Here is a 12,231-nt window from a genome sequence, read left to right as displayed (position 1 = left end):
AGTACGTTTTAATAAACCTACTAGCAAGATGGAAGCAGAAACCCTGTTCTAGAAGAGTTAAAATGTAGGAAGGGAAGTTAAATACTATCCCTTGATCTAATAAGAATTATCCTTTCAGGAATGGGAGGTTTTTGTACTTTGGGACTCTCTTCCTAGAATCAGGCCTTTCAGAATGTCCTTGGAAAAAGAATGTTACAGAAAAAATGTTTAACAGGTGGCATTATGGCTCAAAAACAGGTTATTGTGTTACTTTCATGTTGTTGAAACCCGTGTTAAACATTTAGTTTAAGATGTTTTGCAGGGGGGTTAGAATGGCAAAACTGAATGACACTTAGCTGTGTTAAATGGAAAGGAATGGAAGTTTTGTACTCTGAAAGCCTGTCTTCTTATGTTCCCACCCAATACATTTTTTAAGCACTCTGTAATCCTGTTTGGATATTTGAAATTTACTCTTATCAAACTTTTCTTTTTAAGTCCTTCTGTTTCATGGACTTGGATTGAAGGCTGAAAAATCAAAACAGATGAAAGGAATTTTTTAACCCCCAAATTAATCAGTATCAGTGAATAGTCTTATATTATGCTCAGATAGTTGAAGAGGTAGACTTATGGAGGGAATGAAAAAGAAGAGCATCTCCCCTCAACATGGGACCAAAATTTAAGGAATGAAGGCCTCAAAAGTAGTTGGATCCATGGTTTCTGGGATGAAATTTTCACCCTTGGGACTGCATGTTTGGACAGAGGTATAAGTCAACACGTGGATGTATTTTGGCCTCTGTCTTTAGTAACAATTTCTGGGATTTGATAATGTGTTGATATAAAATGAGAAGATAATGTGAGGTATCTTTGTAGAAATACACCTGATTATTGCAGCAATAACAACAATAATACTGTTGTTTGTGTGTTGTTGTTTGTTATCAAGTTGACTTTAACTCATAGCGGTGCAATGTGACAGAGTAGAACTACCCCATAGGGTTTTCTAGATTGTAATCTTCACGGAAACGGGTCATCGTGTCTTTCTTCCATGGAGCCGCTGGGTAGATTTGAACCACCAAACCAACCTTTGGTTATCAGTTGAGTGCTTAACAGTTGCGCCGCCAGACTTAAATTACATTTATTGAAAGCTTTAATCTTCCAGACATTACTTTTTAAAAAAGTTTTTATTGTGCTTTAGTGAAAGTTTACAAATCAAGTTGGACTCTCATACAAAAATTTATAAACACCTTGCTGTGTACTCCTAATTGTTCTCCCCCTAATGAGACAGCACACTCCTTTCCTCCAACCTCTCTTCTCGTGTCCATTTGGCCAGCTTCTGACCCTCTCTACCCTCTCATTTCCCCTTTGGACAGATGCCATCATAGTCTCATGTGTCTACTTGATCCAAGAAGTTCATTCGTCACCAGTATCATTGTCAATCCTGTAGTCCAGTCCAATCTCTGTCTGAAAAGTTAGCTTTAGGAATTGTTCCTGTCTTGAGCTAACAGAAGGCCTGGGGACCATGACCTCTGGAATCATTGTAGTCTCAGTTGGACCATTAAGTCTGGTCTTTTTATGAGAATTTGGGATCTGTATCCCACTGCTCTCCTGCTCCCTCAGGGGTTCTCTATTGTGTTCCCTGTTGGGGCAGTCATGGGTTGTAGCTAGGCACCATCTAGCTCTTCTGGCCTCAGGCTGATGTAGTCTCTGGATTATGTGGCCCTTTCTGTCTTTGGGTTCATAATTACCCTGTGTCTTTGGTGTTCTTCATTCTCCTTTGCTCCTGGTGGGTTGAGACCAATTGATGCATCTTAGATGTCCACTTGCTAGCGTTTAAGACCCCAGACGCCACTCTCCAAAGTAGGATGCAGAGTGTTTTCCTAATAGATTTTATTATGCCAGTTGACTTAGATGTCCCCTGAAATCGTGGTCCCCAAACCCCCATCCCTGCTACGCTGGCCTTCAAAGTGTTCAGTTTATTCAGGAAACTTCTTTGCTTTTGGTTTAGTCCAGTTGTGTGGACCTTGCCTGTACTGTATATTGTCTTTCCCTTCACCTAAAATAGTTATCTACTATCTAATTAGTGAATACCCCTCTCCCACCTTCCCTCCCCCGTCTTGTAACCATCGAAGAATATTCTCTTCTCTGTTTAAACTATTTCTCGAGTTCTTATAGTAGTGGTCTTATACAATATTTATCCTTTTGCAGCTGACCAATTTCACTCATGGAAACCCTGGTGGCGTAGTGGTTAAGTGGGACGGCTGCTAACCAGGAGGTCAGCAGTTCGAATCTGCCAGGTGCTCTTTGGAAACTCTATGGAGCAGTTCTGCTCTTTCTATAGGGTCAATTTCACTCAGCATAATGCCTTCCAGATTCCCCCATGTTATGAAATGTTTCAAGGATTCATCATTGTTCTTTATCGATGTGTAGTATTCCATTCTGTGAATATACCATAATTTATTTATCCATTCATCTGTTGATATGTACCTTGGTTGCTTCCATCTTTTTGCTATTGTAAACAGTGGTGCAGTGAACATGGGTGTGCATATGTCTGTTCGTGTAAAGGCTCTTATTTCTCTAGGATATATTCCAAGGAGTGAGTTTGCAGGATGGTATGATAGTTCTATTTCTAGCTTTTTAAGGAAGTGCCAGATTGATTTAGAAAGTGGTTGTACTATTTTACATTCCCACCAGCAGTGTATAGGTGTTCCAGTCTCTCCACAGCCTCTCCAACATTTATTATTTTTTGGATTAATTCCAGCCTTGTTGGAGTGAGGTGGAATCTCGTTGTAGTTTTGATTTGCATTTCTCTAATGGCTAATGATCATGAGCATTTCCTCACATGTCTGTTAGCTACCTGAATGTCTTCTTTAGAGAAGTGCCTACTCATATCCTTTGCCCATTTTTGAATTGGGTTATTTGTCTTTTTGTAGTTGAGTTTTTGCAGTATCACATAGATTTTAGAGATCAGGCACTGATTGGAAATGTCATAGCTAAAAGCTTTTTCCCAGTCTGGTGGTAGCCTTTTTACTCTTTTGGTGAAGTCTTTGGATGAGCATAGGTGTTTGATTTTCAGGAGCTCCTGGTTATCTAGTCTCTTCTGCATTGTTAGTAATGTTTTGTGCTGTTTATGCCATGTATTAGGGCTCCTAGTGCTGTCCCTACTTTTTTCTTCCATGATCTTTATCATTTTAGATTTTATATTTAGGTCTTTGATCCATTTTGAGTTAGTTTTTGTGCATGGTGTGAGGTATGAGTCTTGTTTCATTTTTTTGCCAATGGATATACAGTTATGCCAGCATATTTGTTAAAAAGACTATCTTTTCCCCATTTAACTGACTTTGGGCCTTTGTCAAATATCAGCCACTCATATGTGGATGGATTTATGTCTGGATTCTCAATTCTATTCCATTGGTCTATGTGTCTGTTGTTGTACCAGTACCAGGCTGTTTTGACTACTGTGGCGGTATGATAGGTTCTAAAATCAGGAAGAGTGAGACCTCCCACTTTGTTCTTCTTTTTCAGTAATGCTTTACTTATCCTAGGCCTCTTACCCTTATGAAGCTGGTGATTTATTTCTCCATCTCATTAAAAAATGTTGTTGGAATTTGGATCAGAATTGCATCGTATCAATAGATTGGTTTTGGTAGAATAGATATTTTTACAATGTTAAATCTTCTGTCCATGAGCAAGGTATGTTTTTCTACTTATGTAGGTCTCTTGGTTTCTTGCATTAGTGTCTTGTAGTTTTCTGTGTACAGGTCTTTTAGATCTCTGGTAAGATTTATTCCTAAGTATTTTATCTTCTTGGGAGCTACTGTAAATGGTATTGATTTGGTGATTTCCTCTTCAATGTTCTTTTTGTTGGTGTAGAAGAATCCAGCTGATTTTTGTATGTTTACGTTGTATCCTGATCCTCTGCTGAACTCTTCTATTAGTTTCAGTAGTTTTCTTGAGAATTCTTTAGGGTTTTCTGTGTATAAGATCATGTCATCTGCAAATAGAGATACTTTTACTTCTTCCTTACCAATCCTGATGCCCTTTATTTCTTTATCTATCCTAATTGCTCTGGCTAGGACCTCCCGCACAATGTTGAATAAGAGTGGTGATAAAAGGCATCCTTGTCTGGTTCCTGATCTCAGTGGAAATGCTTTCAGGCCCTCTCCATCTACGATGATGTTGGCTGTTGGCTTTGTATAAATGCCCTTTACTATGTTGAGGAATTTTCCTTCTATTCCTATTTTGCTGAGAGTTTTTATCATGAATGAGTGTTGAACTTTGTCAAATGCCTTTTCTGCATTGATTGATAAAATAATGTGGTTCTTTTATTTATATGATGGATTCCATTAATTTTTTTTCTCATGTTGAACCATCCCAGCATACCTGGTATGAATCCCACTTGGTCATGGTGTATTATTTTTTTGAAGTGTTGTTGAATTCTATTGGCTACAATTTTGTTGAGGATTTTTGCATCTAAGTTCATAAGGGATATATATTATGAGTAATAAGGGATATAGGTCTGTAATTTTCTTTTTTTGTGGTGTCTTTACCTGGTTGTGGTATCAGGGATTTGCTGGCTTCATAAAAAGAATTTGGGAGTATTCCATCCTTTTCTACCCTCTGAAATACCTTTAGTAGTAGTGGTGTTAATTCTTCTCTGAAAGTTTGGTAGAACTCTGCAGTGAAGCCATCTGGGGCAGGGCTTTTTTTTTTGTTGGGACTTTTCTGATTACCTTTTCAATCTCTTCCTTTGTTATGGGTCTATTTAGTTGTTCTACCTCTGTTTGTGTTAGTTTAGGTAGGTAGTGTGTTTCTAGGAATTCATCCATTTCTTCTAGGTTTTCAAATTTGTTAGAGTGTAATTTTTCATGGTAATCTGATATGATTCTTTTAAATTCAGTTGGGTCTGTTATAATATCACCATCTCATTTCTCATTTGGGTTATTTGTTTCCTCTTCTGTTTTTCTTTTGTCAGCCTGGCCAGTGGTTTATCAATTTTGTTAATTTTTTCAAAGAAGCAGCTTTTGGTCTTGTTAACTCTTTCAATTGTTTTTCTGTTTTCTATTTCATTTAATTCTACTCTAATTTTTATTATTTCCTTTCTTCTAGTGCCTGAAGGTTTCTTTTGTTGTTATCTATTTGTTTAAGTTGTAGGGATATCTCTTTGATTTTGGCCTTTTTTTCTTTTTTTATGTGTGCATTTATTGAAATAAATTGACCTCTCAGCACTGCTTTTGCTGTGTCCCAAATGTTCTGATAGGAAGTGGTTTCATTCTCATTGGATTCTTTGAGTTTCTTTATGCCATCCTTAATGTCTTCTATAACCCAGTCTTTTTTGAGCAGGATAGTGTTCAGTTTCCAAGCGTTCGTTTTCTTTTCCCTTCTTTTTATGTTATTGATTTCTACTTTTATGGCCTATGGTTAGAAAAGATGCTTTGTAATATTTCGATGTTTTGAATTCTGTGAAGGCTTCCTTTATGACCTAATGTGTGGTCTATTCTAGAGAATTTCCATGTGCACTAGAAAAGAAAGTATACTTGGCTGCTGTTGGGTGGAGTGTTCTGTATATGTCCATGAGGTCAAGTTGGTTAATTGTGGCATTTAGATCTTCTGTGTCTTTATTAAGCTTTATTAAGCTTCTTTCTGGATGTCTTGTCCTTCATCAAAAGTGGTGTGTTGAAGTCTCCATTATAATTGTGGAGCTGTCTATCTTACTTTTCAATGCTGTTAGAGTTTGTTTTGTGTTTCTCGCAGCCCTCTCACTGGGTGCGTAAATATTTAATATGGTTATATTCTTCTGGTGTATTGTCTCTTTAATCAATATATAGTGTCCTTCCTTGTCCTTTGTGGTGGATTGAACTTTAAAATCTGTTTTGTCAGAAATTAATATCGCCATTCCTGCTCTTTTTTGATTGTTGTTTGCTTGATGATTTTTTTCCATCCTTTGAATTCTAGTTTGTGTCTGTAAGGTTTGTCTCTTGTTAGGCAGCATATAGATGGATCGTATTTTTTTTATCCATTCTGCCACTCTCTGTCTCTTTATTGGTGCATTTAGTCCATTAATATTCAGCGAAATTATGGATGGGTATGAGTTTAGTGCTGTCATTTCGATGTCTTTTTTTGTGTGTTGTTGACAGTTTCTTTTTCCCTTTTAATTTTTTATGAATAGTTTATCTTTATATGTTGTTTTTTCCTCTTATTCATTGTTGATTTTGTTTCTGTTGAGTCTCTATTTTTTTCTCATATTTTACTTTGATGAGTAGGATAGTTAGTCTCTTTTGTGGTTACCTTAATATTTACCCCTGTTGTTCTACGTTTACAGCTAACTTTTATTTCTTTATATCGCCTTGTCTTCTTCTCCATATGAAAGATCTATGACTACATTTCTTAGTCCCTCTTTATTATTTTAATGTGGCTTTCTTTTACATTATGACATCGCTGTTTCCCTGTGTTGAGCGTTTTTTATCTTGATTTATTGTTGTGACTTCCCTGCCTGTATTGACATCTGATTGCCCTGCCCACTGTTGTAGTCTTAGGTTGATATCTGGTATTATTGACGTCTAACCAAAGAATTCCCTTTAGTATTTCTTGTAGTTTTTGTTCGGTTTTTACAAAATCCCTAAACTGTGTTTATCCGGAAATATCCTAATTTCCCCTTCATATCTGAGAGACAGTTTTGCTGGATATATGAATCTTGGCTGGCTTTTTTTTTCCTTCAGTGCTTTATATAAGTCATCCATTTGCCTTCTTGTCTGCATGATTTCTGCTGAGTAGTCCAAGCTTGTCCTTATTGACTGTCCTTTGTAGGTGACTTTTCTTTTATCCCTAGCTGCTCTTAAAATTTTCTCTTTATCTTTGGTTTTGGCAAGTTTACTATAACATCTCTTGGTGACTTTTAAAATCTACCTCATGTGGAGTTTGATGAGCATCTTGGATTAATATCTTCTCATCTTTCACGGTATCAGGGAAGTTTTCTGCCAACAAATATCCCTCCCTGTTCTGGTACTCCAGTCACTTGTAGGTTATTTCTTTTGATAGAGTCCCACATGATTCTTAAGGTTTCTTCATTTTTTTTTATTCTTTCATCTGATTTTTCTTCAAATATATTGGTGCCAAGTGCTTTATCTTCAAGATCACCAATCCTGCTTTCCACTTGCTCAGTTCTGCTCCTTTGATTCTCTATTGAGTTGTCTAATTCTGTAATTTTATTGTTAATCTTCTGAATTTCTGATTGCTGTCTCTCTATGGATTCTTGCAACTTATTAAATTTTTCATTATGTTCTTGAAGAACCTTTTTAATTTCTTCAACTATTTTATCTGTGCGTTCCTTGGCTTGTTGTGCATATTGCCTGAGCTCCTTCCGTATGTCTTGAAGAGTTCTGTATATTAATATTTTGAATTCTGCATCCAGTAATTCCAGGAATGCACCTTCATCAGGAAGATCCTTAGATTCTCTGTTTTGAGAGCTTGTTGAAGCGTTCATGGTCTGTTTTTTTATGTGGTTTGATATTGACTGTTGTTTCTGAGCCATCTGTAAGTTACTGTATTAGTTTATTTTATGTTTGCTTACTGTATCATAGTTTCTTGGTTTGTTTTGTTTTGATATGCCCAAATGGGTTGCTTGAGTGAGCTAACCTGATTATTTTTGCCTTTGGGACTGTGACACCCTGTCACTAGATGGCTAGAGCTGTTATCAGGTATGTGAGCTTATGAGTCCATTCACTTTTCTTGTGTGGATTCAGCTCAAGTGTCTAGGTAGCTTGTCGTCACGTGTGTGGTACAGACTTTGTCCTACAGTCTTAGAGGGGCAGGGGTGTTTGGTGTAGGTACCGGTACCTAGTTGCAGCAGGGGGTCATGCTCTGAACAAGGCGGGGGGGGTGAGAATTGTCCCCCGAGTGTCTCTGAGGAAAGCGCTTCCCTGTTCCCTAGAGTGTACAGGTGGATGGGTTCTGCAGACGGACCATGGATACCCACCTCTTTTGGTTGTAAGGGCTGGGAGGTATCAGTTATCCTTGGACCCCTGTCATGGGTGACTGGGTGACCTGAGTGGTGCCAGCAGTCCTTAGGCCCCTGATGTAGGTAGGTGAGGACCCTGTTTATTAGGCAAAGTCATTTGAACTGTCAAACACCCACCTCTCTACCACATAGCTTAAACAATCGCAGTCTGCCAGCAAGGGCCTATTTTCCTGAAATAGGCCCAAACAGGTCCAGGCAGGGGGGAAAGGTATTCAGTGTCCACGGACCATTTATGCCTGAACAGGAGCTCCTTGTGTCCTGAGCTCTGTAGTTTAATGGATCTGGCAAATTATCCTTTCCCCCTGTTGTAAATTTTTTCCTTCTCCAAGTCCAGGAGCATGGCTCAGGGCACTGAAGTGGGCATATCTCAGGCCCAGGGAAATCTATAGCTACTGAAGCTGGCTTGGGGGCGGGGGTGCAGTAAAATATACGCAAGTACTTAGCTTTTGCCGAGAACACCATTCTTCTCTGGTTCTGGAGGTGTGAGTAGGCTGTGCAGCTGGCTGCTTCTTCCTGAGAAAACCGCAGCCGAACGGTACCACCAGCCCACCTCAGCTGCTCCTGGCAGTGGTGCCTGAGGGATCCCAGCGATTCAGGTCCGGCAACTCCTCTCTGCTTCTGAACAGTCTCTCTCTCCCCCGCCACTCAGTCCAGTTTCTAACTTTGCCTTTGATGTTCAGGACTCCTAACTTGTCATAAATGTAATCGTTTCACCTGATTTTTCAGGTCTTTGTTGTAAGAGGGATCGCTGGAAGCCTCTGGCCATTCTGCCATTTTGGCCCCACCCTCACACACTACTTTTAAGTGCTTCACGTGTATTAACTGATTTCACACATTATCGTTTAGTGCTGCGGGGTCATCACTGGAGCAAAATCAAATGATAGTGTCGCATAGTGAATAGAATGCTACATAGCAGAATTTACTGTATGTTGAATTCTTCCTGTTTCTGAAGGTTCATAATAACTGTCTGGTACTTCATATCACAGCAGTGGACCAACAAACGAAACAGAGCAAGTAGAATATTTAAAATTGTTGAGTGGGTCTACTCCATGCTCACTTTTTTCTTGGAGTACATCACTTTTGTGGCTATGGAGTAGCTCTTTCTAACGGGCTAGAGTTAAAAAAAAGTCAGTTGCCCTTGATTCGATATGAACTCAGGGTTACCCTGTGTGTATCAGAGTAGGACTGTGCTCCATAGGGTTTTTTTTTTTTTTTTATTGTGCTTTAGGTGAAAGTTTACAGGTCAAGTTAGTTTCTCATATGCACACACATTGTTATGTGACCCTAGTTGCTATCCCTATGGTATGACCGCACACTCCGCTTTTCCACCCCGGATTTCCTGGTTATTCAGTCAGCTCCTATCCCTTTCTGCCTTCTCATCTCACCTCTGAACAGGAGCTGCCCATTTAGTCTCATGTGTCTAATTGAACTAAGAAACACACTCTCCATGAGTATCATTTTATGTCTTATAGTCCAGTTTGTTCTTTGTCTGAAGGGTTGGTTTCGGGAATGGTTTTAGTTCTGGGTTAACAGAGAGTCTGGGACCATGTCTTCTGGGGTTCCTCTAGTCTCAGTCAGACCATTAAGTCTGGTCTTTTTACGTGAATTTGAGTTCAACACCCTACTCTTCTCCTGCTCCGTCAGGGATTCCCTGTTGTGTTCCTGGTTGCGTTCCCGGTCAGGGCGGTCATTGGTGGTAGCCTGGCATCATCTAGTTCCGGTCTCAGGCTGATGGAGTCTCTGGTTTATGTGGCCCTTTCCGTCTCTTGGGCTAATATTTTTCTTGTGTCTTTGGTATTCTTCATTCTCCTTTGCTCCAGGTGGGTTGGAACCAATTGATGCATCTTAGGTGGCCACTTGCTAGCTTTTAAGACCCCAGATGCCACTCACCAAAGTTGGATACAGAGAATTTTCTTAATAAACTTTGTTATGCTAGTTGACCTAGATGTCCCCTGCAACCATGGTTCCTAGACCCCTGGCCCTGCTACTTTGTCCCTCTAAGTGTTTGGTTGTATTCAGGAAACTTCTTAGCTTTTGATTTATTCCAGTTGTGCTTCCCCTGTGTCATGTGTTGTCCTTCCCTTCACCTGAGATAATTCTTGTCTACTATCTAGTTAGTGAATTCCCCTCTCCCTCCCTCCCCACCCTCGTAACCATCAAAGAATGTTTTCTTCTGTGTTTAAATCTTTTCTTGAGTTCTTGTAATAGTGGCCTCATACAATATTTGTCCTTTTGCGACTGACAGATTTCACTCAGCATAATGCCTTCCAGATTCATCCGTGTTATGAGATGTTTCACAGATTCATTGTTGTTCTTCATCATTGCATAGTATTCCATTGTGTGACTATACCATAGTTTGTTTTTCCATCCATCCATTGATGGGTAGCCAAGTTGTTTCCATCTTTTTACTATTGTGAAAGGTGCTGTCCATAGGATTGTCAATGGTTGGTTTTTTGGAAGTAGATCACCAGGCCTTTCTTCCAAGATGGCCTGGGTGGATGCGAACCTTCAGCCTTTTGCTTAGCAGCCCAACAAGTTAACGTTTTACGCCTCCCAGGGACCCCAGTGGGCTAGAGTAGAAGTGAAAAAAAGAGTTGGAGGCCCTTCAAGTAGTACACACATTATCATAGCCCCAGCACCTGGCAGATTTAATGTTGTAGGTGAAAATAATTTGAGTTGTAACACTAGTGTGGTCTCACTTACTCAAGATCATTAGAGGCATTTTTTTGTAAATCTTGGAGGATTTGGAAGTTTCTCGTCTGACTAATATTTTGGAAGACATCATATTTTCTTCTTTGACTAGTAGCTCAGCCGAGCCACCTTGGTGCTGAGATGGGCATGGAAAGCTTTCGTTTGATCTTTTGGGTATGAGAGCCAACTGGCTTTGAAGCCATAAACCACCACCAACTTTACCTCCTGCCCCCGCCCTGTGGATTTTGAAGTTTGTTTGTGATTCGGTGAAGAGGAAGGAACCCCGGGGAGAGGAAGTAGTAGAGGGAAACATGGGAGCTGCTGGCTAACAACTAAAATCAAGGCAATTCGAAGGGTCTGTGGGCTTCTCTCTCCAGTCCCCTCCCAAACATAAACAAAAAATGCAGATGTTTCCCCTCGTATTCTGACCCAGCTGTGTCACACCAACTAGTTGGATAGTTGTTGTTAGTTGCCATTGAGTCAGCTCTGACTCATGGCAACATTATGTATAATAGAATGAAACATTGCCCAGTCCTGTGCCATTTTCATGATTATTGGTATGTTTGAATCCATTATTGTGGCTATCGTGTCAGTCCATCTCATGGAGGGTTTCCCTCGTTTTCACTGAACCTCTACTTTATGAAACATGATGCCCTTTTCTATCAGTTGATCTTTCCTGATGATGTGTCCAAAGTAAGTGAGCTGGAGTCTTGCCATCTTCTCTTCTAAGGAACATTCTGCTTGTATTTCTTCCAAGACTGATTTGTTCATTATCTGACAGTCCATGGTATATTCAGTATTCTTCACCACCACCACAGTTGGATTGAATCACATCTTCTTCTGTCTTCCTTTTTAATTCTCCGGCTTTCCTATGCATGAGGTGATTGAAAAAACCATGGCTTTAATCAGGGGCACCTTGGTCCTCAAAGTGACACCTTTGCTTTGAGAGGTAATTTTATCCTTGCTTCAGTCACTTTCTAGATATGTATTTCTGACCATAAAATGGCTTTCCTGCCCTATTGTTGGAGTAGCATTTTCTGGATGCTGTGCTTTGTGCATTGCTTAAGACGCCTACTGTTTCCTGGTAGGTTTTCCATTAGGGCCAGTTAGCTCAGCTGGTTGGACAGGGTTCCAAGGTCATGGGTTCAACACTGTGTCTGGACCAGTGAACTTCACTATATCCCATGGTCGTGTCCTCCAGCCACAGACCCAGGAAGCCATTTGCACAGGTGAGCTCTTGGTGGTGGGGCACCCAGACAAGGGGGTATGTGTGAACCACTGAACATCAATGTCACTGCCAGAAAAGCACCTTCAATGGTGTGGTTGGGAGTACTGCATGTTCTCTTAATCTTGAGATAAGCGATAAGTGAACCTGTGCTGTGGGGAAGCACAGTTGCATGGGGTAACTGTCATAGTGGTATTTTTGGAATAGTCTTTTATTTGATTTATGAGGTCTTTTCTGTTGACTTATACCAAACCTGTGTCAGATATTGAAATGATTTAGGTGTGATGCCACAGTGTGTGGTGATCCAGGTAAACATAAACTTATT

General features: G+C 39.9%; 1 protein-coding gene across 5 annotated transcripts in view; it reads left to right on the top strand.

Moving 5' to 3' along the window:
• HLCS (holocarboxylase synthetase) overlaps positions 1-12,231 on the top strand; it is a 345,950-nt gene that overhangs the window by 141,895 nt on the left and 191,824 nt on the right. The gene's annotated exons all lie outside the window — the stretch shown is intronic.

The sequence above is a fragment of the Loxodonta africana genome, chromosome 2 (assembly GCF_030014295.1).
Source record: "Loxodonta africana isolate mLoxAfr1 chromosome 2, mLoxAfr1.hap2, whole genome shotgun sequence".
Lineage (NCBI taxonomy): Eukaryota > Metazoa > Chordata > Mammalia > Proboscidea > Elephantidae > Loxodonta > Loxodonta africana.
The sequence above is the reverse complement of the archived record's forward strand: the minus strand, read 5'-3'. Positions and strand labels throughout refer to the sequence as shown.